Source organism: Hyperoodon ampullatus, assembly GCF_949752795.1.
Source record: "Hyperoodon ampullatus genome assembly, chromosome: 11".
NCBI classification, from domain to species: domain Eukaryota; kingdom Metazoa; phylum Chordata; class Mammalia; order Artiodactyla; family Ziphiidae; genus Hyperoodon; species Hyperoodon ampullatus.
In genome coordinates this window covers 80458491-80483204 of record NC_136924.1, presented here as the reverse complement: position 1 = coordinate 80483204, position 24714 = coordinate 80458491, and the positions used below count along the sequence as shown (strand labels likewise).

General features: G+C 42.6%; 1 protein-coding gene across 1 annotated transcript in view; it reads left to right on the top strand.

The window, feature by feature from the left end:
• STK38L (serine/threonine kinase 38 like) overlaps positions 1-24714 on the top strand; it is a 188085-nt gene that overhangs the window by 30651 nt on the left and 132720 nt on the right. The window lies entirely within an intron of this gene.

The window sequence follows — 24714 nt, the reverse complement described above, 5'->3', positions numbered from 1 at the left end:
ACTTTTTCCTGGACTCCCTCCCATCTAGCGGTGGTGCACTAGCCCCTTCAGGCTAGCTCACGCAGCCAACCCCAGTCCTCTCCCTGGGATTCAACCTCTGAAGCCCAAGCCTCAGCTTCCAGCCCCGCCCGCCCCGGCGGGTGAGCTGACAAGCCTCTCGGGCTGGTGAGTGCCGGTCGGCACCGACCCTCTGTGCGGGAATCTCTCCGCTTTGCCCTCCGCACCCCTGTTGCTGCGCTCTCCTCCGTGGCTCCGAAGCTCCCCCCTCCGTCACCCGCAGTCTCCGCCCGCGAAGGGGCTTCTAGTGTGTGGAAACCTTTCCTCCTTCACAGCTCCCTCCCACTGGTGCAGGTCCCGTCCCTATCCTTTTGTCTCTGTTTATTCTTTTTTCTTTTGCCCTACCCAGGTACGTGGGGAGTTTCTTGCCTTTTGGGAGGTCTGAGGTCTTCTGCCAGCGTTCAGTAGGTGTCCTGTAGGAGCTGTTCCACATGTAGATGTATTTCTGATGTATTTGTGGGGAGGAAGGTGATCTCCACGTCTTACTCCTCCGCCATCTTGAAGGTCCTCCATTATATAATTTTTTACAAGTTGCTCAACTTCTCTAAGCCTCAGTCTCCTTGTGTAAAAGTGTAATAATAATAGTAGGTAATAATAATAATATACATAATAGGATTGCTATAAGCATGCTAAATTAATTTGTGCAAAGCACTTAGAAGAGTGCCTGGTGCTTAATAATTGTTCAATAACATTTAGCCATTATTATTGATTATTTCATTAGTATTAATTCCTAGGAGTAGAATTGTTTGTTCAAAAGGTATGCATTTTTTAGGTTTTGTTATAAATTGCCAAATTTAAGCTTAGAATTAATATTCATAAATCAACATTCATACTGTCATTAACGTCAATGATATTTTGGGAATTTCCTGGTGGAACAGTGGTTAGGGCTCCACGCTCTCACTGATGAGGGCCTGGGTTCAATCCCTGTTTGGGGAACTAAGATCCCACGAGCCGCATGCCCTCCCCCCCAAAATAACAATGGTATTTCCATGGGTGCAAATATGTGTATTGTTTTTAATACAAGAGGCTAAATTTAAATATTCTTTAAAATATTTTTTACTTGGAAATAATGCCAGGAGTCATCTGGTTCCATTTTTTATCAGCAAGGATAGGGCAGTTTATGCTGTGGTAACAAGCAATCCCATAATTTCAGTAATTTAAAACAACACAGATTATTTCTCACTCATGCCACAAGTCCAATGTTAGTGTAGTGGGGTAGGAGGGAGGGTGTCTACTCCTTGTATGTCATGGACTCTGGCTCACAGGGGTTCCATGATGCTTCCATGATCTATAAGGCGGGAAAAAGAGAAAGTGGCAATACATGCACTGGCTCTTAAAGCTTCTGCCTGGTTTGATGCACATTAGTTCTGCTCATATTTTATTCTTCAAATAAGACATGTAGTCACACCTAACTTCAACAGGCATAGAGAATTACAGTTCTACTCTGCACTCAGGAGAAAAGTATCAGGCTATTCATGAACAACTTAATGACTACCACAGACTTCCTTGTTTTTAAATTTATTTTCATTTTTTAAATGTAAATGTTATTTACTTTTAGAAATAGGTGATACATTCACATGGTTCAAAATTCAAAAGCTATAAAATGTTATAGAGTGAAAAAGTCTATATCCTTCGATCTTTCTCTTTCCCTGGGAGCCAACCAGTGTTAACAATTTTCTTGTGTTTCTTCCAGAAATATTCTCTATATATACCTTATTAGCAAATACTTGTGTGTGTGTGTATTCTCTGTTTGCCCTCAGATTCATTATCTACCTTTCATGGATCTGCTCTGTGGTCAGGGAGTTGACTTGTAGGCAAATAGCACCCAGGTTGCCTTATCCTCTGACTTAGAGCTGAGTTTGGTCAATGTGAGGCATCAGTAGATTGAAGAGCAGGAGAGGAAAAAGGTTGGGTTATTCCCCACGACCACCACCACTGACAGTTTCTGCTTCTGAGCTACTGTTGGGGCAGTGGCTGAATCCCTCTACAGCTGCAGCTCTTGCTGGGAGCGCCTCCTCTGGGTCTTTATCTACACAGGCTCTGATAACACCCTTCCGTGTTCTTGCCCCATGAGACTTAGGGATGATGGTGGCTTCCTGCCACTGCTGGTCCCTGGGGGCCTCAGCATCTCTCTCTTTTTTAAAAACAGCTTTGTTGATGTGTAATTCACATACGATACAATTCACTCACTTAAAGTGTAAAATCCTTTTTCTGGATATTCACAGATTTGGCAGCCTCTCTTTGTGTTTCCTTAACCTTGATCACACCCTTCAATAAATTTTCTTCAGATTTTTTTCTCTTTTTTTTTCTTTTTTTTTGGCTGTGTCAGGTCGTTGAGGCATGCAGGATCTTTCGTTCCAGTGCTCGGGCTTCTGTGGCTTGCACGCTCCAGAGCGCATGGGGTCTGTAGCTTGTGGCACACGGGATGTCTCGTTGAGGCGTGTGAGCTCAATAGTTGTGGTGCGCGGGCTTAGTTGCCCTGTGGCATGTGGGATCTTAGTTCCCCAACCAGGGATCGAACCCGCGTCCCCGGCATTGGAAGACGGATTCTTTACTATTGGACCACCAGGGAAGTCCCAAATTTTCTTCAGATTTTCATCTAAGTGTGTTTTCTGTTTCCCCGTGGGAACTATCTAATTATATACCTTGTGGTATGCTGGTGCCAGCTCATACCAACTCATCAGAGCTGATTGTTAAATTTTCAGGAGTTTTGTGTGCTGGTTATCAAACACAGCCACTATTTTAAAATAAATAAAAGAAACTTACAATTAAATAAATTATAACACATAATAAATACTAAAATTTCATCACTTCCTAATTATTTTACTACATCTCTCTATTATATGTGTGTTGTGAGATTATTTGCATCTACTGTATCTGAAAGGTGTAAATGCTGTATAATGATGTTCATGTAGGTACGTGCATCTCTTTGCACCTCTGTATTCAGTGATGTCGCATTTGTAGCTTGAAATTGGCCATAGTGGGAGTATTTCCACTGCAGAAATCAGAATATGATACAATCAGTATTTAATTTTTTGTTTCACTGATTGTCTAGACTTAAGAAAATGATGGTAAATATGTTAATAATACAAATTAAACCTAAATGTTTGTCATTGTGAATATAATAAAAAATTAAAGAAATATTCTTCCAATATTTGAAATTATTATCCAGTCCGGCAAAGAAGTCACTCTCAGCACTGAGGAACCAGTGAAGCTCCAGAATACACCTTCATCGTTTCCCTTTCACTTTACTTGGCAACCATCATTCATGGAACTACACTTGGGGAGCTGGTAGTTGAACATTTACCAGCACACCATGGTATAAACACACACACACACCCCAACTGTCATTCCATATCACTAACAGAGCTTCTTCAGTCCTTTTAGGTTTACACTGTGTATACCTTGTTGATGGATAGTTAGGCTGCAGTCTTTCACTGTTACAAAACAAAGCTACAGTGAATCACCTATGAATCATCTGTAAATGCATTTGTAACTTCAATAGTTATTTCAAAATTGCTGTCTATGAAAATCATCATCAATTGTCACACCTACCAGTAATATACAAGAATGTCTGTTTTCCCACACCCTCAGCAATACAGTGTGCTGTCAAATGCTTTGTATTTTGCTGTACCATTATTATTATTGGTCATTAATAATCCATCTAAGATTTTTTTAAGTACAATTTTTAGCTAATACCATGCATTAATTATTGCATTTAATAATAATTGCAATTCTATTTTAAATGATAGCCTTGAAGTGATTTGTTTGAGAAATGGTAACATTTATTCTTAGAGATACAATTCAATATTCTGGCTCTTCCACTTCAAAAGGGATATAGGAGTATTTTTGTAGTAGACACAGGAAAAAGTGAAAGAGAAATGTCACTTTACAAAAGAAATGTCCATATAAATGAAGTAATTGCGTGGCAGTGCTTGACCATCCTGTACTACAGTCCCCTGGGCTCCAAGCTGCAGAGCTCCCCTGGGGCGGTGGAGGAGAGAGCCAGGCAAAGACGGAATTGTTTCTGCTAAGGTGCAGTCAGACCCACTGTCAAGGTCCTAAGGGATTTTGAGCACAGCCTCCACTTATCCACACATAGTTATAAGCTAGGTTTGAGCAGGAAAATGTGCGTTCATATACTTTAACTTCCTCGGCATCTCTCCCTTTCCTATTCCCTTTTCCACTTCAAAAAGAAATAAAGTCTTCTGAACCTGTAACTGATAAAGCCTGGGCTGGAAGAAAGTGCATAAAGATTGAGACCTGACTGACCATGTTTCCTTGTTCACATGGCTTATGGGTCATCATCCTTCCTTTCATAAACAGGTGCTAGTAACTGACATCAAAAATCTCTTTCTATCCCCTAAATTCGCTGGTGTCAGATTCAGTCTTTGACTCCCAGCTGACTGTGCAGTAGCTCTGTAACACTTGGAAGTTACTTGACCTTTTGACCTTCAGTTTCCTCATCTGTAAAATGGGGATAATAACAGTTCCCCTCATATGGTTACTGTGAGGAAATGAGATAATCCATATAAGATATACAGCCAGGGCTTTACATACACATGCTATTGCTTAATACATGTTATCCATTATTTTATAGAAACATATACATTGTATGCACCCTTATTAAGCAGTAGAAATTCAGTCATTCACAGACTTTTTCTGTTGCCTTTATGAAATCCTGAGCTAAAGAACTTAATTAGATATTCCTGTACGGAGATCATTGTTGAAGTAGACCTTGACTGAATAGAGCAGGTGAAAATAGAAAAACTGTGCTCTTCACAACCATTGTCATGAGCTTTATTTCTGTCTGGATTGGCTACATGATACATTTGAGTTGATCCAGTCTTAATCTTAAGCAACCATTTATTTGCTGAACAAAATGAGAGCTTATGTGCATTTATTATAACATATAGCCAGGCCCTATTTAATCTCCTAGGAGAAGAAATTTACCAAATGATACCCTGGTGTTCTAGAAGGGCTTACTCAACTTAATGGAGGATGCCCTTTATTCACACAGAGTAGATTAGACATGTTCGTTCTTTCTGATGATTCTGCATTGGAATTTAGCTGACCTGGGAGTTGGTTGTGCATAAAAAAGCATGGAACACACCTTTCTTTTGGCCACAGTTAAATTATATACAGAGAGTGTGGAAAAGAGTTTTGCCAAGAAAGTCCAATATGGCCTAACATACATTGAGTGCATGGCAGAGTTTGTGTGTGTCTCTCTCTTCTGTTGCAAGTAGCAAAGCAACTGACCTGATTATAAGGCTGATTTTTGAAAAATAGATTCACTTCAAACGGAGAAGTATTTCTTGAGAATGTAATTATCTGCAAGGCACTGTGCTGGGTGGTGTGAATAATAATAAAACAAAGAAGGTAATATCTCTGCTCTCAAGAAATCACCGTCTACAGGAACAGACAAATAAGTGTGGAACAGACAGTAACAAAATGTGGTAAGAGCTCCACTAGTAGTATGCAAAAATGTTATGTGTTAAGGAAGCCACTAATTCCACCAGGGTGGCAGGGAGGAAGCTGCTAAGGAAGACTTTGTAGAAGTGGCACTTGAATGGGATCTTAGAGGATCTATAAGATTTTTGGAGGCAGTGAGTGGAGAAACAGAGAAGCAGCATGACCCGAGGCAGAGAAGAAGCTCCATGGTGGGAGATGAAGGTCAGAAGATTTGCTAATCCAGGTAATAAAGGAGGCAACAGTCTTCCTAGAGTGTGTGGACTGTATCCTGAAAGCAACAGTGAAAATGGAAGGTTCTCAGTTGCGGCAGTGACCTGTCCAGGTTTGGTCTGGAGAAGGTTGTTGCAGAAGCAGTGATTGAGATCAGGGAAGAGGGGAGATGAGCTTGCCAAGGGGGCCTGTGGTCAGAGAAGAGGCTGGAATGATAGCTCTGGAGAACATCTAAGGGTGAGCTGTAGAAGAGAAACAAGTGAAGAAGCCTTGGAAGAAGTGATCTTCAGAATCAAGAGAATCATGAGACAAATATAAGGAAGCAAAGAAAGGGGCGAGGAAGAAGAGTTGATCTACATGTCAACCACAGCGTACATTCCAGTGGGAAGGAAACTTAAAAGAATCCATTGGATGGGGCAACTAGACTATTTTTAGCAACCCTTCTGAGACCGGTTTCAACAGAATGAGCAGAGTGGAAACAAGATACTGTGCCAAACAAGGAAAAATATTTATATCATACAGGAAATTTAAAGATAGGCAGGAGCTGATGTTGCCTCCCTCAAGGAGGGGTGAGTTTAAGAGCAACCGATGGAAATCATGAGACATGGGAGCCCCAGAAGTCCCAAGCCCAAAACCAGACAGAAGAGAAACATTTTCAGAATGAAGTCAGCCTCCCTCCTCGGATGATATCACTTTGTTCCTCAGATGTTTCACTCAGACGGCATGAGTCAACCTCTTTATTTGGGCATAGGAGAGCTACCTTTTGTGCTATGTGCCAATTCAGAAGTCTGTGCTAGTCTGGTTTAACTCTGCCAAATTATTTTAAGCTATGACCTCACCACCCGTCCATGGTAGGTAATCTGTTTAGTATCTCACAGCTTGAATTCCAGGACACTCCATTTTATGTAATGTAATCTTCATTGGGTTTTCCACCCCTTGCATTTGGAAGACACCAGGTTTATTTTTTACAAGTACATTCCTAACCAATGTAAAAAAAGCAAAAGTAGAAATGTCAGAAGCCACCATAAATAGATCCAAGAGATTATGTAGATTACTGGACATGACTAGAATAATAGGAATAGCTTCCACGAATTCAGTGCCTATTATTTGCCAGACAGTTTTCATAGATGGTTTCTAGTTCTCACTATAGTCCAAAACTATAGCTATGATTTTCAGCTGAAAAAAATTAAGGAACTTGCCTATGTTCACTCAGAAAGCAAATGGAAGAATAGGGACTCAAAACTAGACCTGACCCCGAAACTCTGGTCTTCCATCACACTCCAAAATGTCATGGTGTCCATCATTGTAAAAGAACAGTGAGCCACGTCAGATCAGGTGTGTTCACAAGAGATGGCTTAGACATTGATTTCTAGAAGCTCTTATAAGATAGATGTAAACTGCCCATCTAACTTTTATTTAGACAAAAGTATTACAAGTTGCCTGTAGTTGACCAAACTGAATAGTGAGTGACTCTCTATCTTGGATGGAGGATCAGAGGAGAAGACAAGAGGATTACGTAACAGGAACTATGCCTGGAGGGAAATTCAACATTAAAGAAAAGCTGGAGATGGGTTCTTGTAAGATCTTGAGAAGGTATAACTTTTCTGAAATTCTGAACTACAGTGATTCTTTCTTTGGCTAAATTATAGTGAGATGACTCATCAGAATTTTATTTGTTTTATACTAAACTCATTGCTGTGACCAACAAGCAAACCTGTGATATTTATTTAGGAAGGAAAAGGGAACTAACATTTGGTCAGTGCCTGGTGCAGAGTAGTTGTAAATGTGAATGAATGTCTACTTTGCTCTGGACCCTGTGCCATGTGTCTTTTTGCCATGGGGTTTAAATCGAAATGAAGGAGAGGGACATTGATTTGGGTTTTTCAGGCTGGAATGCTGAGTGATCAAGTGTTTGGTATTTGATACTATTATAGGGCTATTTCCAAATGAAGCACACAAAAAGGAATTATTTGGGGAAGGTCATAGGGACATCAATGTCTTATAGATTTGTTGTGTCTGAAGATTCCATGGAACAGTGAAGGAGAAGCTAAAGGAAGGGGAACAGGGAGGATGGTGCTTCTGGACGCTGGTACCCAGCACAGTGCCTGGCACGTGGGAGGCAATCAACCAACATTTGTTGTGCTACCCCTCACTTTATAATCAGTGTAAGTCATGTCCTCATTTCAGCTTCCTGGGGTCACATTTTCCTTTGTATCCAAATAACACCATCTTTCAAATTCTCACCTTCCTTGATTACAGTGAAATTCTCAAGAGCAGGGACCAGCTTCCTGTTGCTGAGCATTTTTCCCAACACCAACAAGGTACTTGGCATATGGCAGATATTTGAGGAATGTTGTTGGGTGGGTGAATGAAGCCTGCATCATTAAAGATTTTGTTGCCAAACATTTCTGAGGACACCCAGGTAGTCCTGGTTTTGTTGTCTTCTCAGGTCGAGACTGCTGATCAACCTGCTGTGTGGCAATTGCCTCTCTGGGCTGCTGTGATCTCCTCGCCCACTTTGCTTAATCATGGACTCAACTACTCTGAGCCATCTCCTGAAGCAACTCCTAAGAGGCTTTGGCGGTTTAACAAATTTAACTCAATTCTTTTTTTTTTTTTTTTTTTGTGGTACGCGGGCCTCTCACTGTTGTGGCTTCTCCCGTTGCGGAGCACAGGCTCCAGACGCGCAGGCTCAGCGGCCATAGCTCACAGGCCCAGCCGCTCTGCGGCATGTGGGATCTTCCCGGACTGGGACATGAACCCGTGTCCCCTGCATCAGCAGGCGGACTCTCAACCACTGTGCCACCAGGGAAGCCCTCAATTCTTTTTTTTTTAAACAATTTTACTGAAATATAGCTGACCTGTAAATAGCTGTACTTATTTAATGTATACAAGTCAGTGAGTTTGGGGTTAAGTACGCACGCATGAAATCACAACCATGAAGGCCGTAAACATATACATCACCTCCCAAAGCTGCTTCCTTACTCCTTTAACTTTAGCAGAAAGTCAGCCCTCTGCTTGGAATACAGTGGGTACCCAGGAACAAATTTAGTGTGTTCAGTAAAAATAAAAGGCTGCTCAAGTCGATGGAAACAGCAACTGAAAGGGACAACTCAGGTTGTCACATAGTGATCAGATGCGATGTCTAACAGTTACATGAGTAGAAAAATTCACTTAAGTGCCGTTTGGTAGACGGTCTTTTGGGGAGGGGATAAAGCCTTCCATACTGAACAGCCTGTGAGTAAACACTTGATCCGTTTTCTTGGAAACTGGCAATACCTTCTACTTCCATTGGCATCGGGGACTCTTTGCCTTGTTTTAGCTAGATCTTTCCCAATTCTGTCTTCAGAAGAGTTAGTTACTAAAAGATCCCTAACCATCACTTTTTTCAGGTGGCTGAAGGGAGCGGGAACACTCGTGTTCATAATAACAAAATAGTCGTTGCACTTCCACATGTTCATAGGGCACGCCTTCGCAGAACAGGTCCTCAGCAGTGTGAGAGGGGCTCTTTTTCATCTAGCTCTGGCCAAGAGATACGACCTGGGGGGCCACAAAATACTCCTCCACATCTCGACGGGAGTTTTGTAACAGTTCTCCGGCACAGTTGCCTTCTGCCACATTGTCGGATCTTAAGCACAGACATCCATCCTCCAGGACTGACTGCACAGGCTCCACCCCGTCCGTGTCCGCGGTGCAGAGCCTGTAGGCGAACGCGATGGCTTTCTACGGCCGTGCCACGGCCTCTCGGCTGCCGCAGTCAGCAAGCGCTAGCGGCTCCAGGATCTGGCCCACTTCCCTGGGTGGGTGGGTGGGGGATAAGGCGGAGGGTGTGGGTCACGTGTGGTGCCCACTCCACCTCCCGCCGGCCTTCAGCACCCGCCTAGACGCTCCGGCCTCTACCCGGGGACCCGCCTTGGAGGTGAAGCCCCGGCGCCCGCCCACTGAGGCCCGAAGGCCCAGCCACACCTAACTCAATTCTCGAGGATGACAGAGGGGGCTGATGACACTGGAAGCAAAGTTAAAATTATGTACCAAGTAACGTTGTTCCAAGACTCCACAGACCATGCTTCTCAGGTGGTCCCCGCAGTTTGCCTTCTTCTTTAGTCCCTGGATGACATCAAGTTACTGGGGTATGTTTCCTCCCACTGATGACAGTTCCAGCTGACTCCGCTGTGGGTTGAATATTTTCCCCTCTTCACCAATTCATGTCTACCCACGACCTGTGTATATGACATTATTTGGAGTAGGGTTTTGCAGATGTGACCAATTTAAGATGAGGTCCTGTTGGGTTAGGGTAGGTCCTCCTAAATCCAATGACCGGTATCTATAAAAAGAGGGAAATTTTTATTAAAAATATTTATTTTTTAATAACAACAGACACAGAGGAGATACAGGGGAGAAGGCTATGGGAAAACTGCAGCAGAGATTCAAGTCATGCTGCCGCAAGCCAAGGGGAACACCAAGGACTGCTGGCACCCACCAAAAGCTATGAAGAAGCAAAGAAGAATCCTTCCCTAGTCTCTGGAGGGAACATGGCCCTGCTAACAACTTGAGTTTGGACTTCTAGCCTTCAGAACTGTGAGAGAGTACATTTCCGTTGTTCCAGCTTGTCGTAATTTATGATGGCAGCCTTAGGAAACAAATACACTGTGCCTGCTTCCTGAAATCCAGGACTCTGACATCTGTCCTGGCTCCAGTCAGAAGAAGTGGGAAGAGAAGAAAAAAACATCAGTTCACATCAAAGAATCTCCCTAAGATTACTTCCCACCCCCACCGTCACTGAGAAAGCTTTTAGTGTATTTCATAGGGAAGTTCAGCTAGTTTTTCTCAATCCCTCTTTGTCAGACCAGGCTGGGAGTGAGGGGTGGCTTACCTTTGTAGACCCCCAGCTCAGAGACCCTTCCCTTGGCATCAAATCTGAAGTAGCCCCCCCTGCCACCGCACTCTCTAGCACATTACTGGGCTATCTATTCTTCATAGCAATACCTGAAATTATCTTGTTCACTCGATTTTTTAATTGACTGAAATCATACCCACCCACCCCCAGAAATTTAACGTCTGTGAGAACAGACCTCATCTCTTTGTCTCAAGGCCAAATCTGAAGTTTTCAGAACAATGCCTGAAACATAGCAAGTGTTCAAAAACATTTATTGACTGACTGAATGAATCACATTGCCAGATGCATAATAATGTCAATTCCCAACTTAGAGATCTTCACTCAAGAGAGGGACTCTACATGTCTACTAGAAGGGGGATAGTAATAAAGGGTGGGGGTCATTTATGTTAACAGGCTGTAAAAGGAAGACTAGGAAAGATGGTTTATTACAAACACATGAATAGAGCGGATTCTAAAGAATCTCCTTCCTCCTAAAAGTGAAGAGGAGGCCTACAGACATCCAAATGTATCTTGGCTTTAAGGCAAAAGGATGCTGCGTTCTGTAGCGGGCATGTGAAAGTCGTCAAATGATGTGCTAAATATATGCAAATAATTAAAGTGAATTATTAACATTCAGACCTTACCTGATGTTGAATTTACTATTGTCCAGGATTTTTTCTTCTTCTCGCAGGTCAGAATTTTTAAAGCAGTTCTGAAGAGAGGGGAGTTTTTATCCTACTGGAGTCTTACAGCATGGAATATCTTATCAGCTCTTAGAGCTATGTATGCTGGAGTGCTTCAAAGAGACAGAGATAAGATGGCTAGCACTTTTAGTTGACAAGGCTGGATGCATTAGACAGATGACCTTTCATAAGAAGTCCATTCCTTGAGTTAGAAAACACAGCCAATCCCCACCCAACCTGAATAAGATATGTTAGTCAGAGGCACATGAGCACAAGCATGCCTTTATATTTCACTTTAATCAATTCCTGCTTATTGCACCAAAAGGCAACCTGATATGTTTTTGGACAAGTCTTTGAAAAAGTATATCTTCCTAATGAAAAATGATTATTGTATCGCTGAAAACTGGGAAACCACATACACCAAATATGTGTATTTTTCCACAACATTTTATGATGTTGAGAAATCATCCTAACTAATCACCCAGGCATATGATCAAAAATTGAGCAAGGGAAAATCAAAATATGAAGTTAAGTGCAAGAAAGCAATACGATTAACAAAGGAGGAAAAGTCAAAGACCGATTTCAGTCAATTCACTGGCAGTGTCTGTGGTGGTAGATTTCAATGGATAAGTTGAACAGACAGATTTGTGTGTCTGAGGCTTTAGGGAGGTATCGGTTTGGGAGACTTGGCATTCAGGTATCTGTTACAACTGTAAGAGTGTGTGAGGTCTGCCAGGGAGGACACGTAGAGCAAAAAGAGAAGAGAGCTAGTGGGAAAATGAGAGAATATCGAGACCTATGGAGTGGGCAGTGGAAGAGGAGCTTAGGAAGGTGGCCAAGAAGAAAGGATTAGAAGGGCTTAAGAAGCCTCAGGAAAATATGGTGTCACCAAAGCCAAGGGTTGAGAATTTTAAGGAAGAAGTCGTCTCCAGCAATACATTCAGCAGAAAGATCCACTCAAATAAGAACAAAATGTAATCAATGGATTTCTTAATAGAAAGTCACTGATTGCTCTTGAAAATCATGTTTTAGCAGATGGTTGGCACAGAGCTGTGATGCAACTATGAACTGAAGGGGGCGCTGAGGAAGCGAAGCCTCCCGGTAAGTGTAGACAACTTTCAAAAGTCTGATGGGTAGAGGAGAAAAGAGATGGTAGAAGAGGTAGGGGCAGGTGGAGGGGTAAAGGAATCTTTGGGGATTTTTAATGGAAAAAGATCATTTTCCCTTCCATTCTGAGCAAAGAAACTCAAGCAACACCATCTAAGGCAGTGCCTCTTTTAACTGTTCCAGTTGCATTGTTCTCTTTCTGTTAAAAATCTTTCTGGTAAACTAAACAAACAAAAATAACAAACACACAAAATAGAGTCTTTCTTTCACTGGATCCCATTTGACAGGTAAGGAAAGCAAATATTCTGATTGTGTTCTATTACTGAAAGATGTGTATAGATAGGTGTACTAATTCAGCAAGTCTTTGTACAACTATTGAGTATCCTCAGGTTTTTAACTTAGGATTTGTTTTCCTGATTCTAAAAGTTATAGACGCTCACCGGAAACACACATACACACACACACACACATACACACACACACACACACACACCCCAGAAAAGAAGTAAGAAGGAAAACACTGCTTTTTAAAAACTGCCTGTAAATGTGAAACTCTGCTAGAAATTCCAATTGTCTGTTCAGGCGGAAATTTCAGTTGTCTGTTCAGGAAAGGTAGATTTACTTATGATCTGACATGTGCATGTTTATGACTGTTGGAGTCTTTCTGTTTGTTCTTGAGTCTTAATTTTTAATGTAAACAAGATAATACTCAGAATGGGTATAAGTTTGGTGGAAATATAAACTGTTATTACCTTTCTGTATCAGGACCTTTAAAAATTACTATCCTCTAACCCAGTAATTCTAAGAATTTAGCTAGTGAAATGATTAGAAGTTGTCATAAATATTTAAGTACAAGACTCATAATTGAATCTTGGAAAAACAATCTAAAATCCAATAATGTAAAATCACTAATAAGTATGGTAAATCCATGTGATACAACCAGTAAACTCAGATTTTTTCAAGAATATTTAATGACCTGGGAGAATGTTTGTGATACAATAAAAATTCAGGTTGTAGTTTTTCAGTATGTTCTGAATGTTGTAAAAAGAAAACACACACACATTAGTATATAAACATTTAAAAATTGTCTTGAAATAAAATATATTTAAAAATTCAGTAAGATGCTAATAGTTCTGTATCCAGGTGGTTCTGTTATGGCTGATTTGTATTTTCCTATTATACACTTTTCTGCATTCCTAAATTTTCTACAATGACATGCACTGTTTTTAATAATCAGGAAAAAATTAATAATAAAAATGACGTATCTGGGGTTGAATTTGTGAATTCTAATAACTGTGTACCAAAACCCATTAGGTTCAATGTCACTCAAACCAAGTGTACTTGAAGCTTTCTAAAAACCTTGGAGTTCTGAAATGATACAATGTCATTCTGTGAATGATGCTTTCCTTGGGAGCAAATCGGCAATACTCCCAGTGTTTGGCAAGCAGCCTTTACAGGGAACAACTTTAGGCAATTTAGATAGTCCCGTTGAAAATGGTAGTGTAGGGACTTCCCTTGTGGTGCAGTGTTTAAGAATCCGCCTGCCAATGCAGGGTACATGGATTTGATCCCTGGTCTGGGAAGATCCCACATGCCGCGGAGCAACTAAGCCCGTGCACCACAACTACTGAGTCTGCACCCTAGAGCCCATGTGCCTAGAGCCCATGCTCCGCAACAAGGGAAGCCACCGCAGTGAGAAGCCCACGCACTGCAACGAATAGTAGCCCCTGCTCACCGCAACTAGAGAAAGCCCGCACGCAGCAGCGAAGACCCAACGTAGCCAAAAATAATAAATAACTTAATTAATTAATTTAATTTAATTCCAAAAAAAGGTAGTGTATTGGTGTTTAAATTAGTCACACAATGGTTGATTAAAATGAAATTATTACGGAATATGTTTGCAGTTACCCCAGAGCCAGCGATAAATCAGGTACCGTGGTAACTTGTTCTTGCTAATGCTGACATTTTTTCCTTCTATGGGCAGAATGCTCATGAGTCTGGATATGCATGAAAAACATCATGAATTTCCTTAGAATCAGAACCACTCCCTATGCGTCATTACTTTCTTTAATCCTTTAAGTTTGGGTAGAAATTTTTTCCCCAGGGCTTTGTTTAGAAATCTAGAAAGAGAATGTCTTTGTATGTCTATGTGTTTCTTGTTTTTGAGCCACACTGTCCAGGAGAAAACAAAGGACAATTTTACTGGAGCCCCTTTATGTACAAGGCACAGTCCTGGGTGCCAAGCCAAGGTGCCATTCCTCACCCCCAAAGCCTGGAATCCAATCTCACCTGGTGCAGGTGTGTCAGTCCTTAACCTTAAAGAAAGTCTGGGCAGCACACAACTTGCTTTGATTCAACATACCTTTTCATGGTGGGAAACCAGTTCCTGACATTTCTGGAAGCACAGCCTTCTATGAGCTGGTTAGAAATTACATCCATCCCAAGCTTGAGGCTACTTCTTAGCATTTTCTCACAGACAGTTCTACCCTTGAAGACGTCCAGGGACTTTCACCACCTCACCAATTCTACATCACCTTCGCCAGTAGCTGCCATGCCTGCCACACTTCCCTGTTGTATCAGTTTCCTATGGCTGCTGTAACAAATTACCACCAGCTTGACAGCTTAAAAACAGCACAGATTTATTCTCTCATAGTTCTGGAGGCCAGAGGTCCAAAATTGGTTTCAGTGGGCTAAGCCAAGGTGTCAGCAGGGCTATTCATTTCTGGAGGCTCTTGGGGAGAATCTGTTTCCTTGCCTTTTCCAGCTCCTAGAGCTGTATTCCTTTTTTTTTTTTTAATTGATTGTTTTTTTAAATTTATTTAATTTGTATTTATTTTTATTTTTGGCTGCGTTGGGTCTTCGTTGCTGCGTGCAGGCTTTCTCTAGTTGCAGTGCGCAGGCTTCTCATTGCGGTGGCTTCTCTTGTTGCTGAGCACGGGCTCTAGGCACGTGGGCTTTAGTAGTTGCAGCACGTGGGCTCAGTAGTTGTGGCACACGGGCTTAGTTGCTCCACGGCATGTGGGATCTTCCCGGACCAGGGCTCGAACCCATGTCCCCTGCATTGGCAGGCAGGTTCTTAACCACTGCACCACCAGGGAAGCCCCTGCATTGGGTCTTAGTTGCAGCACATGGGATCTTCGTTGAGGCATGTGGGATCTTTCCTTGTGGCGTGGTCTCTTCGTTGCAGCACTTGGGTTTCTCTTTAGTTGTGGTGCACAGGTTTTTCTCTTCTCTAATTGTGGTGCGTGGGCTCCAGGGCCCGTGGGCCCTGTAGTTTGCGGCACACGGGCTCTCTTGTTGAAGTGCACGAGCTCAGTAGTTGTGGCGCGCAAGCTTAGTTGCCCCGCGGCTTGTGGGATCTTAGTTCCCCGACCAGGGATCAAACGTGCGTCCCCTACATTGGAAGGCGGATTCTTTACCACTGGACCATCAGGGAAGTCCCTTCTTGCATTTCTTGGCTCATGGACCTTTCTTCATCTTCAAAGCCAGCAGCATAGCATCTTTATTTTTTTTTAAAGATTTTTTTGATGTGGACCATTTTTTTGTTTTGTTTTGTTTTGTTTTTTTGCTGTACGCAGGCCTCTCACTGTTGTGGCCTCTCCCGTTGCGGAGCACAGGCTCCGGATGAGCAGGCTCAGCGGCCATGGCTCACAGTCCCAGCCGCTCCGTGGCATGTGGGATCCTCCCTGACCGGGGCACGAACCAGCGTCCCCTGCATCGGCAGGCAGACTCTCAACCACTGCACCACCAGGGAAGCCCTGATGTGGACCATTTTTAAAGTCTTTATTGAATTTATTACAATATTGCTTCTGTTTTATGTTTTGGTTCTTTGGCCGCAAGGCATGTGGGATCTTAGCTCCCCAAGCAGGGATCGAACATGCACCCACTGCATTGGAAGGCAAAGTTTTAACCACTGGATCGCCAGGGAAGTCCCAGCATAGCATCTTTAAATTTCAATCTTCCTCTACTTCCATCTTCACATTGCCTTCAGGCCCACTTGGATAATCCAGGACAATCTCCCCATCTCAAGATCCCCAGTCTAATCACATTTGCAAAATCCCTTTAGCCATATAATGTAACAGCCATAGGTTCCAGAGATTAGGACATGGACATCCTAATGGTCATGGGGAGGAGGCAGTGGGGACGGAAGGGCACCATTCAGCCCACCACACCATTTGATGCTGGCCAGCTACTACTACCTTAGGCACCCTGAATGAAACATGCCAGTGCTTCTCAGGAGTGCTTTGTCATATGTAACACCTATGTGAGGTGGCATGTTTATCCTATGTTAAGAGGGCATGAGAGCTGAATGTCAAACTGTTTAGCAGGCTCTAGAGTCAGACTATCTGGATTTCAATCCTGGTCTCTGTCTGTTAACCGCTTACAAGCTATGTGACCCTGGGAGAGTTCCTTGACTTCTTTAAATCTCAGTTTCCTTGTCTGTAAAATGACACCTGTCTTCTGGGTTATTGTGACACTTAAAGGAGACAGTCCTTGTACAATAATTAGTACAGCATCCAGCATATAGAAAAATATTCAATAATTATTCGTTCTTATTAGTATTATTAGTCTATCTTCCTTACTTTACAGATAAAAATAAGAGGCTTAGAAATATTAAGTGATTTTTTTTTTTTTTTTTTTTTTTTGCGGTATGCGGGCCTCTCACTGTTGTTGCCTCTCCCGTTGCGGAGCACAGGCTCCGGACGCGCAGACTCAGCGGCCATGGCTCACGGGCCCAGCCGCTCCGCGGCACATGGGATCCTCCCGGACTGGGGCACGAACCTGCATCTCCTGCATCGGCAGGCGGACTCTCAACCACTGCACCACCAGGGAAGCCCTAAGTGATTTATTTTTGCCTCACACCCTCGGTCTCAGAATCTATAGACAGGGTGAAAACAAGTGTGACACTGGAGTTATTTGTACCCAATTGAGAAATCCCCTTCCCTTACCTGCCCAAATGCTGCCACTGTCACCTGGCTGACGCCGTGCCTGACACCACTGCACGAGGGCCTCTGAACTGCTGGCCACCATTTCACCTTCGGTTCTCCTTGCCTGCGACGTGGCTCCTATTTTATCCTGCTGCCGTCGCCATACAGGCCCTCGAACCTGTCGTGGAAATACTTGCTCTAGTCACTATTTTTATTAATGTTCCACTGTAAAATCTCATTGCTACTGCCTGCTGAATTTGGATGTCTAATTTGTATTTCAAAATTAACATGTCCAAGACCAAAATTTTTTATTGAAGTATAGTTGATTTACAATATTGTGTGAGTTTCAGGTGTACAGCAAAGTGATTCAGTTATATATATGTTTTTTTCAGATTATTTTCCACTGTAAGATGTTGAATGTAGCTCCCTGTGCTATACAGTAAATCCTTGCTGCTTATCTATTTTATGTATAGTAATTGTATCTGTTAATCCCATACTCCTAATTTATCCCTCCCCCCACCTTTGTTTGTTATCTATGTCTGTGAGTCTGTTTCTGATATCACGTGATATTTGTCTTTCTCTGTCTGACTTACTTCACTTAGTATGACAATCTCTAGGTCCATCCATGTTGTTGCAAATAGCATTATTTCTTTCTTTTTTTACGACTGAGTAATATTCCATTACATGTATATATCTCTCACATCTTCTTAACCAGTCAAGACCAAGCTTTTCAACACCTCCCCTCCCCCAATGGCTCCTTCCTGAATGATGCTCACCTCAGTGAATGGTGATACCATTCTCCCAAGTTGCTCAGAACATATACTTCCATGCTTCTTTCTCTCACACCTTGTGACCAACCTGACAACAAGGCTATTATAACGTCTCCCTTCAAATACAGTGTCTTCTTACTACCCAGGCTAAGGCAGCATCATCTCATATCCAGATGATTGTCACCCAACAACTCTCTGTGCTCTCATTCTCACCCTCGCAATCCTTCTACACTTAAGTCAGATAATGTCATTTCACCGTTCAACTCTCTCCAGTGGCTTACGGCTAATCTTAAACAAAATCCAAAGTCCTCATCATGCCTACAAGACTCTGTATGATCCGGCCCCTGCCTACTTCTCTGATCTCATTTCCTACCCTTTTTCCTTATACCTCTTGAGTCACACTTGCCTTCCTGCTCTCTTGGGAGCTCCCCAAGCATGTGCCTGCCTCAGGACCTTTGCACATGCTATTTCCTTTGCCTAGAATACTCTTCTCCCTAGATAGCCACACTATTTGTGTCCTCACTCCATTCAGATCTTTGTCAAATACCATCTCCTCATAAAGGCCTTTCCTTACTATCCTATGTAAAAAAGCATTCCATCGCTTCATTTTCTTTAGAGTGCTTATTATTACATGCCACTGTATTATATACTGTGTTGTTTATTGGTTTATTACCTGTCACTCCACTAGAATAGAAGCTGTATGTTCACTTAGTTTTTTCCCTCCTCCCTCTTAGAATCATGCTTGAAATCCTTTTTTTTTTGAACTTTCTATGAAAATATGGGGTAAAGAATCACACATTCCAGATATGCTCCTGTTATCTCTTTGCTTCATGGGTCAGTTTATTTTTTTTTCAGACACTGAGTCCTTTTAGAGGTGATGATGTCATCCCTCGGTTTTTTCTGCAAACAGTTTATGTTCTTTGCTATTTCTTAGGACCATTTACAATTTCCTGTTGGATAGGATTTTGTCCTGTTGGAATTCTATTTACAGAGATTTTCCCGTTAGTTTAAAATCTCACATAGACACACACAGAGTCTTTCTTTCCCGCCATTCGCCCATTTTTCAGCTATTTATTAGCTTTGGTTTCAGAGGCATTGTAGAGTGTATGACCTTCCAGCTCTGTCTCACTGATTGAGATGCTTATGCTACAAAGAAAAAAAGCCCTAAAAGGTCAAGTAACCACAGGAGAGCAGAACTTCAGTGTATATGGTACGGGAAGTCAGGCGCTCAGAACAAAGGTGGCTGCTGTGCTGGGATGCGGTGGGCAGGGCTCCCTCTGTCTCTAGGATGGCTCTCCCGAGGTTGCAGTTTGCTGCAGCTGCAGTGTTTTGGGAGAGTGGAAGTCAGGAGTAGGCAGGATGGGGGCAGTAACTGGGAGGTGGGCCATCAGCAATCCCTATCCTGTCCTGGCGCAAGTGGCACTAGGGTATCTTAATTTCTTCCTTTTCTTTTCTTCTTCTTTTTTTCTTAAGCCTACAACCTAGATATCTGTTTGTTTATTAATCCAACATGTGACTCTTGAGCAATATCTTTCGGTCAGGCACATAGATGAATGTCTTGTTTCCCAAAACCATATAAGAGTACTCTAGGACCCCATGTATTGAATTACATCTTCCTCCATTCATCCTATAGTTGAAAAAACTTTGTCTACAAAATTGTATTTATTAAGTAACAGTGTTTCTGTTTCCCATTGTTACAAATCACTTTCATGTAGAATTCTCAAATGATACTTCTAACTGGCATGATATACCCAGAGAGATTAACTTAGTTGATATAATTTAAATCAAACGCTAAGCAATTTGATATTTTAGTCTCAGCAGTCTTTAAGTTGGAGATTTTGTGATTTTATTTGTCTCTTGAAACATGGAAAATAGCTCAGAGATTTCCAATTTGCTTCTCCTTAGCAATTTCTCCCTTTTCTTTCTCTCTTTCCTCTCTCTGCTCCTCATCTTTCCTCTCCTTGAAACTCATACTGTCTTACTAGCTCTCTCCTGTAAAGTAGAAGAAAATGCTGGCATGAAAATACATTCTTTAAAGAGCAAAGTATATAACTGCAACAGAAAATCTGGGGCTGCTCAGGAAAAAAGGGGCAGTGTGGCCAGGGTGCCTCATTTGTTTGTTTTGTTTTGTTTCATTTTTTTATTGAAGTATAGTTGATTTACAGTGCTGTGCCAGTCTCTACAGTACAGCAAAATGATTCAGTTATATTGGGTTGGCCAAAAAGTTCGTTCCGGTTTTTCTGTAACATCTTACATCTTCCGGAAAAACCCGAACGAACTTTTTGGCTAACCCAAAACATAGATATATATACATTCTGGGCTGCCTTGTTGAGCTTTACTCTGCAAGGCTGGCCATGACTAGTCTCCTTCCTTCTTCTCAATGCCAGTCTGACCATTGCAAGGACATGAAAGGTGGAGGGGGTGAGAAATACTGCCGGGATGTAAGTCTGCCAAGTCTCAGGGTCTGTCTCTGCTTTCCCAAGCCTCTTCTGTAGAGAGGCCCTGGTTCTTTCTTTTACTCATATTTTGTGCCTACTGTGTGCCAAGTATTGGTGCTGTGCATACAGTGATAATAAAAATAAAACAGCCCCTTGCACCGGGAAGAAACACAAGTCATTGAAGGAATTGCAAGTGTGATGAGCGTTACCCCAAAGCATATTGAGGATACCATGGAAGCACACAGTGAGGGGCTGATCTGCTTCCCTTTACCTGTAGGTTCAGCCCTGCCTACAATATGAGCCCTTGCCCATCAGCTGGTGAACCTTCAGGATTAGAAAATGACCTAGAAAACCAGGCGCCTTGGACATCCATGTGGACCCACCAGATATCAGCCTTCCCCAGTCATCTGCCAGGTCATCCCAGTAAGTTTGGGTGGATCTCCATTCCACTGTCCTGCAGTCTAGTACTTTGCTGGTGTTTGGATACTTTCACCTTCTTAGCTCTTTCCAGATCCCTCTCCTATAAGACTAAATCCTTTCTCTCATATCTTCAGCCACTGACTAGGTTCTGCTAGGACTGGAATGTTCTCCATCCACCTGACTTTGATTCTAGCCCGTCACTGGGACTCACGCTGTCATTCCCTCCCCTCCAGACTGGACCAACTTGCCCAAACCCAACCCAAGCTGGCCCTGAACTATAGATGGTTTCCAGAGCTGGTTTGGTTGTCCCCTCTGTCCTTATTCTTCTGACTCCTTGTTTCTCTCTCAATCTTCTTTAATTTTGCTGTGACCCAACAGGCTCTGTGGCTAAGTCTGAGCTGTGACATTATTACCCAGAGTGCCCTGGGTTGGTTGATAACTGAACACCTATTGATTTGTCCTTTCTCCCTTGTGCGGTGTAAGTATTGACTATTCATTCAACAATAATTTTCTGAGAGTCCACCATCCACCAAGAACTATTCTGAGCACTGAGGAAACGCCAGTGAATTAAACAAGATCCCTGTCCTTCTAACCATGTCCATCCTGTATGTGCTCTCTGCGAACATCGATCTTTAAAATCAAACACACTCTGGCATGAGATCAGTGGGTCTTCCACTTAATGACAAGACACACTGTACTTCCAAACCACCCCCCACCCAGTTTTCCCGGATGATGGAGCCAAGTATTGCCTTAATTCCATGCCTCTCCCTTCCTCCATCGAAAATGAATTCCCAGGACTTCCCTGGTGGTCCAGTGGCTAAGACTTTGCACTTCCACTTCACGGGGCATGGGTTTGATCCCAGGCTGGGGAGCTAAGATCCTGCATGCCATGCAGCGTGGCCAAAAAGAAAAAAAAAAAGAAAATGAATTCCCATTTGGACCATTTCCAAACCACCCTTCTGTAAGCATGACATCAGCTCACAAATCGCTACACCAAGTTTATAAACTACCACTGATAAACGAGGTTAAGACTTGGAAATCAAATAATTGCCCTTTGAGACTTGCAGACTAGACAACCCAAATTGTTCATTGCTGACAAAGAGATTCCAAGCTAATATTTCTCATTTTGGAGGCTTTAACCATGCTATTTAAGGGAACACAAACTGACTTTTGCTCTGATTAAAATCTATTATAATAACATGGATCATGTTTGATAAATATTCCCTTATTTCTCCTTCTAATAGGAATAGTAATTTGATGACACACACACACACACACACACACACACACACACACATGTTCTATATGGGGTGTGTATAGCCATGAATGTATGTGTAATTGTCTATGCAGTTTCTTTAGCTGTTTTCTTCTATGCTTTTCTCTCTTCCCAGCTTCAGAGTTTTCCTATTGACTATAATAATTACTGAGCAAACAAAAATATTACTTATCTATCAAGAGGAATTACTACTAAGAAAAAATTTTAAAATCATGCCCTAGGACTGAACACTTTCCTTGAGCCTTGAGACAAATGTTGCCCCACATGCTGGCCAGGTAGCAAACCAGATGAGGTCAGGATGGTGTTCCTGATTCTTCCAGCAAGCAGAGGATGTGCCAGTGATGTGAGGCAGAGCAGGGCAGGCTTCAGATGGGCGGAGTGGGTAAGTGGCCATGTGGTGTGATGTGAGAGATTCCCACAAAAGGTACTGGATTGAGAAAGTCCTTCTCTACTACAGGCAGAGCTGTGATGATTGGAATTAATGTGGGGTGAGCCTCACCATTCTTACTCTTCTTGTATCTGCCAACATATTCTTCAAACAGGAGATAAATCCAAGGAGGAGGCCTCTGTCCTCAGGTCCCTGGCCACTGGTTTGGAGCTAAGCATTGTCATAACCTGTTCTGGATCCCAGGCAACTGTCCCTGGCCTCCATAGATAGAATCCCTCTTCATTCTTCCATTCTTGCTTTCACAAACATTTAGCAGTGCCTTCTAAGAGCAAGGCACCACATGAGACTCTGAAAGCACAAAACCAAATAACATAGATGTCCCTTCGCTCAAGGATCTGATGAGAATTTTTAAAAAAGAGAGAAACATGTAAAAAGTTGGAAATAGGGAGCTCTTTGTGGTGATGGAATAGTTCTGTGTCTTGATTGCAGTGGTGGGTCCACAAACACACACAGGTGATAAAATGGTATAGAATTACAAACATTGTTCCCATGTCAATTTCCTGGTTTTAATGTTGTACTATAGTTATGTAAAATGTAACCACTGGGGGAAACTGGGTGAAGGGCACAGGGGACCTCTCTGTACTGTCTTTGCAACTTTCTGTGAATCCATAATTATTTCAAAAAAATTTTTAAAGAATATAAGAGGTAGGCATCTCATTTTCATATTACACTCAAGAACATAGGTTAAGGGGAGTTTAATGAGTTGGCAAAAGTGACAGATTTGAATGTGTGCATTAAGCAAATGCATATTTAGGTCTGGAGTTCAGCAGAGAAATCTGGGCTGTTTCTGTAGATCTAGAGGTCATCTCCCTTAGCATGGTGATAGAGGTATGGAAGTGGATGAGAACACTGGTGGAGAGTGTTGAAGAGCTGAGGACAGCGTCATTTAAGAGATGAATAAAGACACTGAAGGGGGGCTTCCCTGGTGGCGCAGTAGTTAAGAATCTGCCTGCCAATGCAGGGGACAGGGGTTCGATCCCTGATCTGGGAAGATCCCACCTGCCGTGGAGCAACTAAGCCTGTGCACCACAACTACTGAGCCCACGCACCTAGAGCCCTACTGAGCCTGCACACCTAGAGCCCGTGCTCCGCAACAAGAGAAGCCCCCGCTCACCACAACTAGAGAAAGCCTGCACACAGCAGTGAAGACCCAACCCAGCCAAAAATAAATAAATTAAATAAATAAAAGTTTAAAAACCAAAGAATGACACCCTTAAAAAAAAAAAAAAGACACTGAATGGATATGAACAGAGAGAAAGGAGCAAGATGAAAAGAATTAGATATCTTGGAAGCCCAGGGAGAAACTAAGGAAGCCCAGGGAGAAACTAATCTGCAGAGTCAAATGCTGCTGAGATGGCAAGAGAGATAAGGACTGGCATCCTCTGACTTTTGTCACAAGAAGGCCATTTGTGACCCTGATGAGAGCAGTTACTATGGATCAGGAAGAAGTGGAAGGGAAGAGAGAGACTGGAGGTCATGTGTATAAGATGCTCTTTCAATAAATCTGGTATGAAGAGGAGGAAAGAGACAGGACCATAGATGGAACGGGAGGTGAATTCTAGGGAAGGGTGTTTGCCTGTTTAAGATGGCAGAGAGGAGGCAAGGGAGACAGAGTTTGAAGACTCATGAGAGAGAAAAAGCAATCAATTGTGGAGAGTCACCAAGAAGATGAAGGGAAGGTTAAGAACAGGCAGAGAGGGAAGCAGATGCATGGCACAGGGAGATCAGCTCGGTGCTTTGTGACCACCTAGAGGGGTGGGATAGGGAGGGTGGGAGGGAGGGAGACGCAAGAGGGAAGAGATATGGGAACGTATGTATATGTATATGTATAACTGATTCACTTTGTTATAAAGCAGAAACTAACACACCATTGTAAAGCAGTTATACTCCAATGAAGATGTTAAAAAAAAAAAAAAAAGAACAGGCAGAGATGTTGGCCTTTGATGGGGGAGAGATGCCTCTTATTAAAGAGGAGAGGGCTTCCCTGGTGGCGCAGTGTTTGAGAGTCCGCCTGCCGATGCAGGGGACA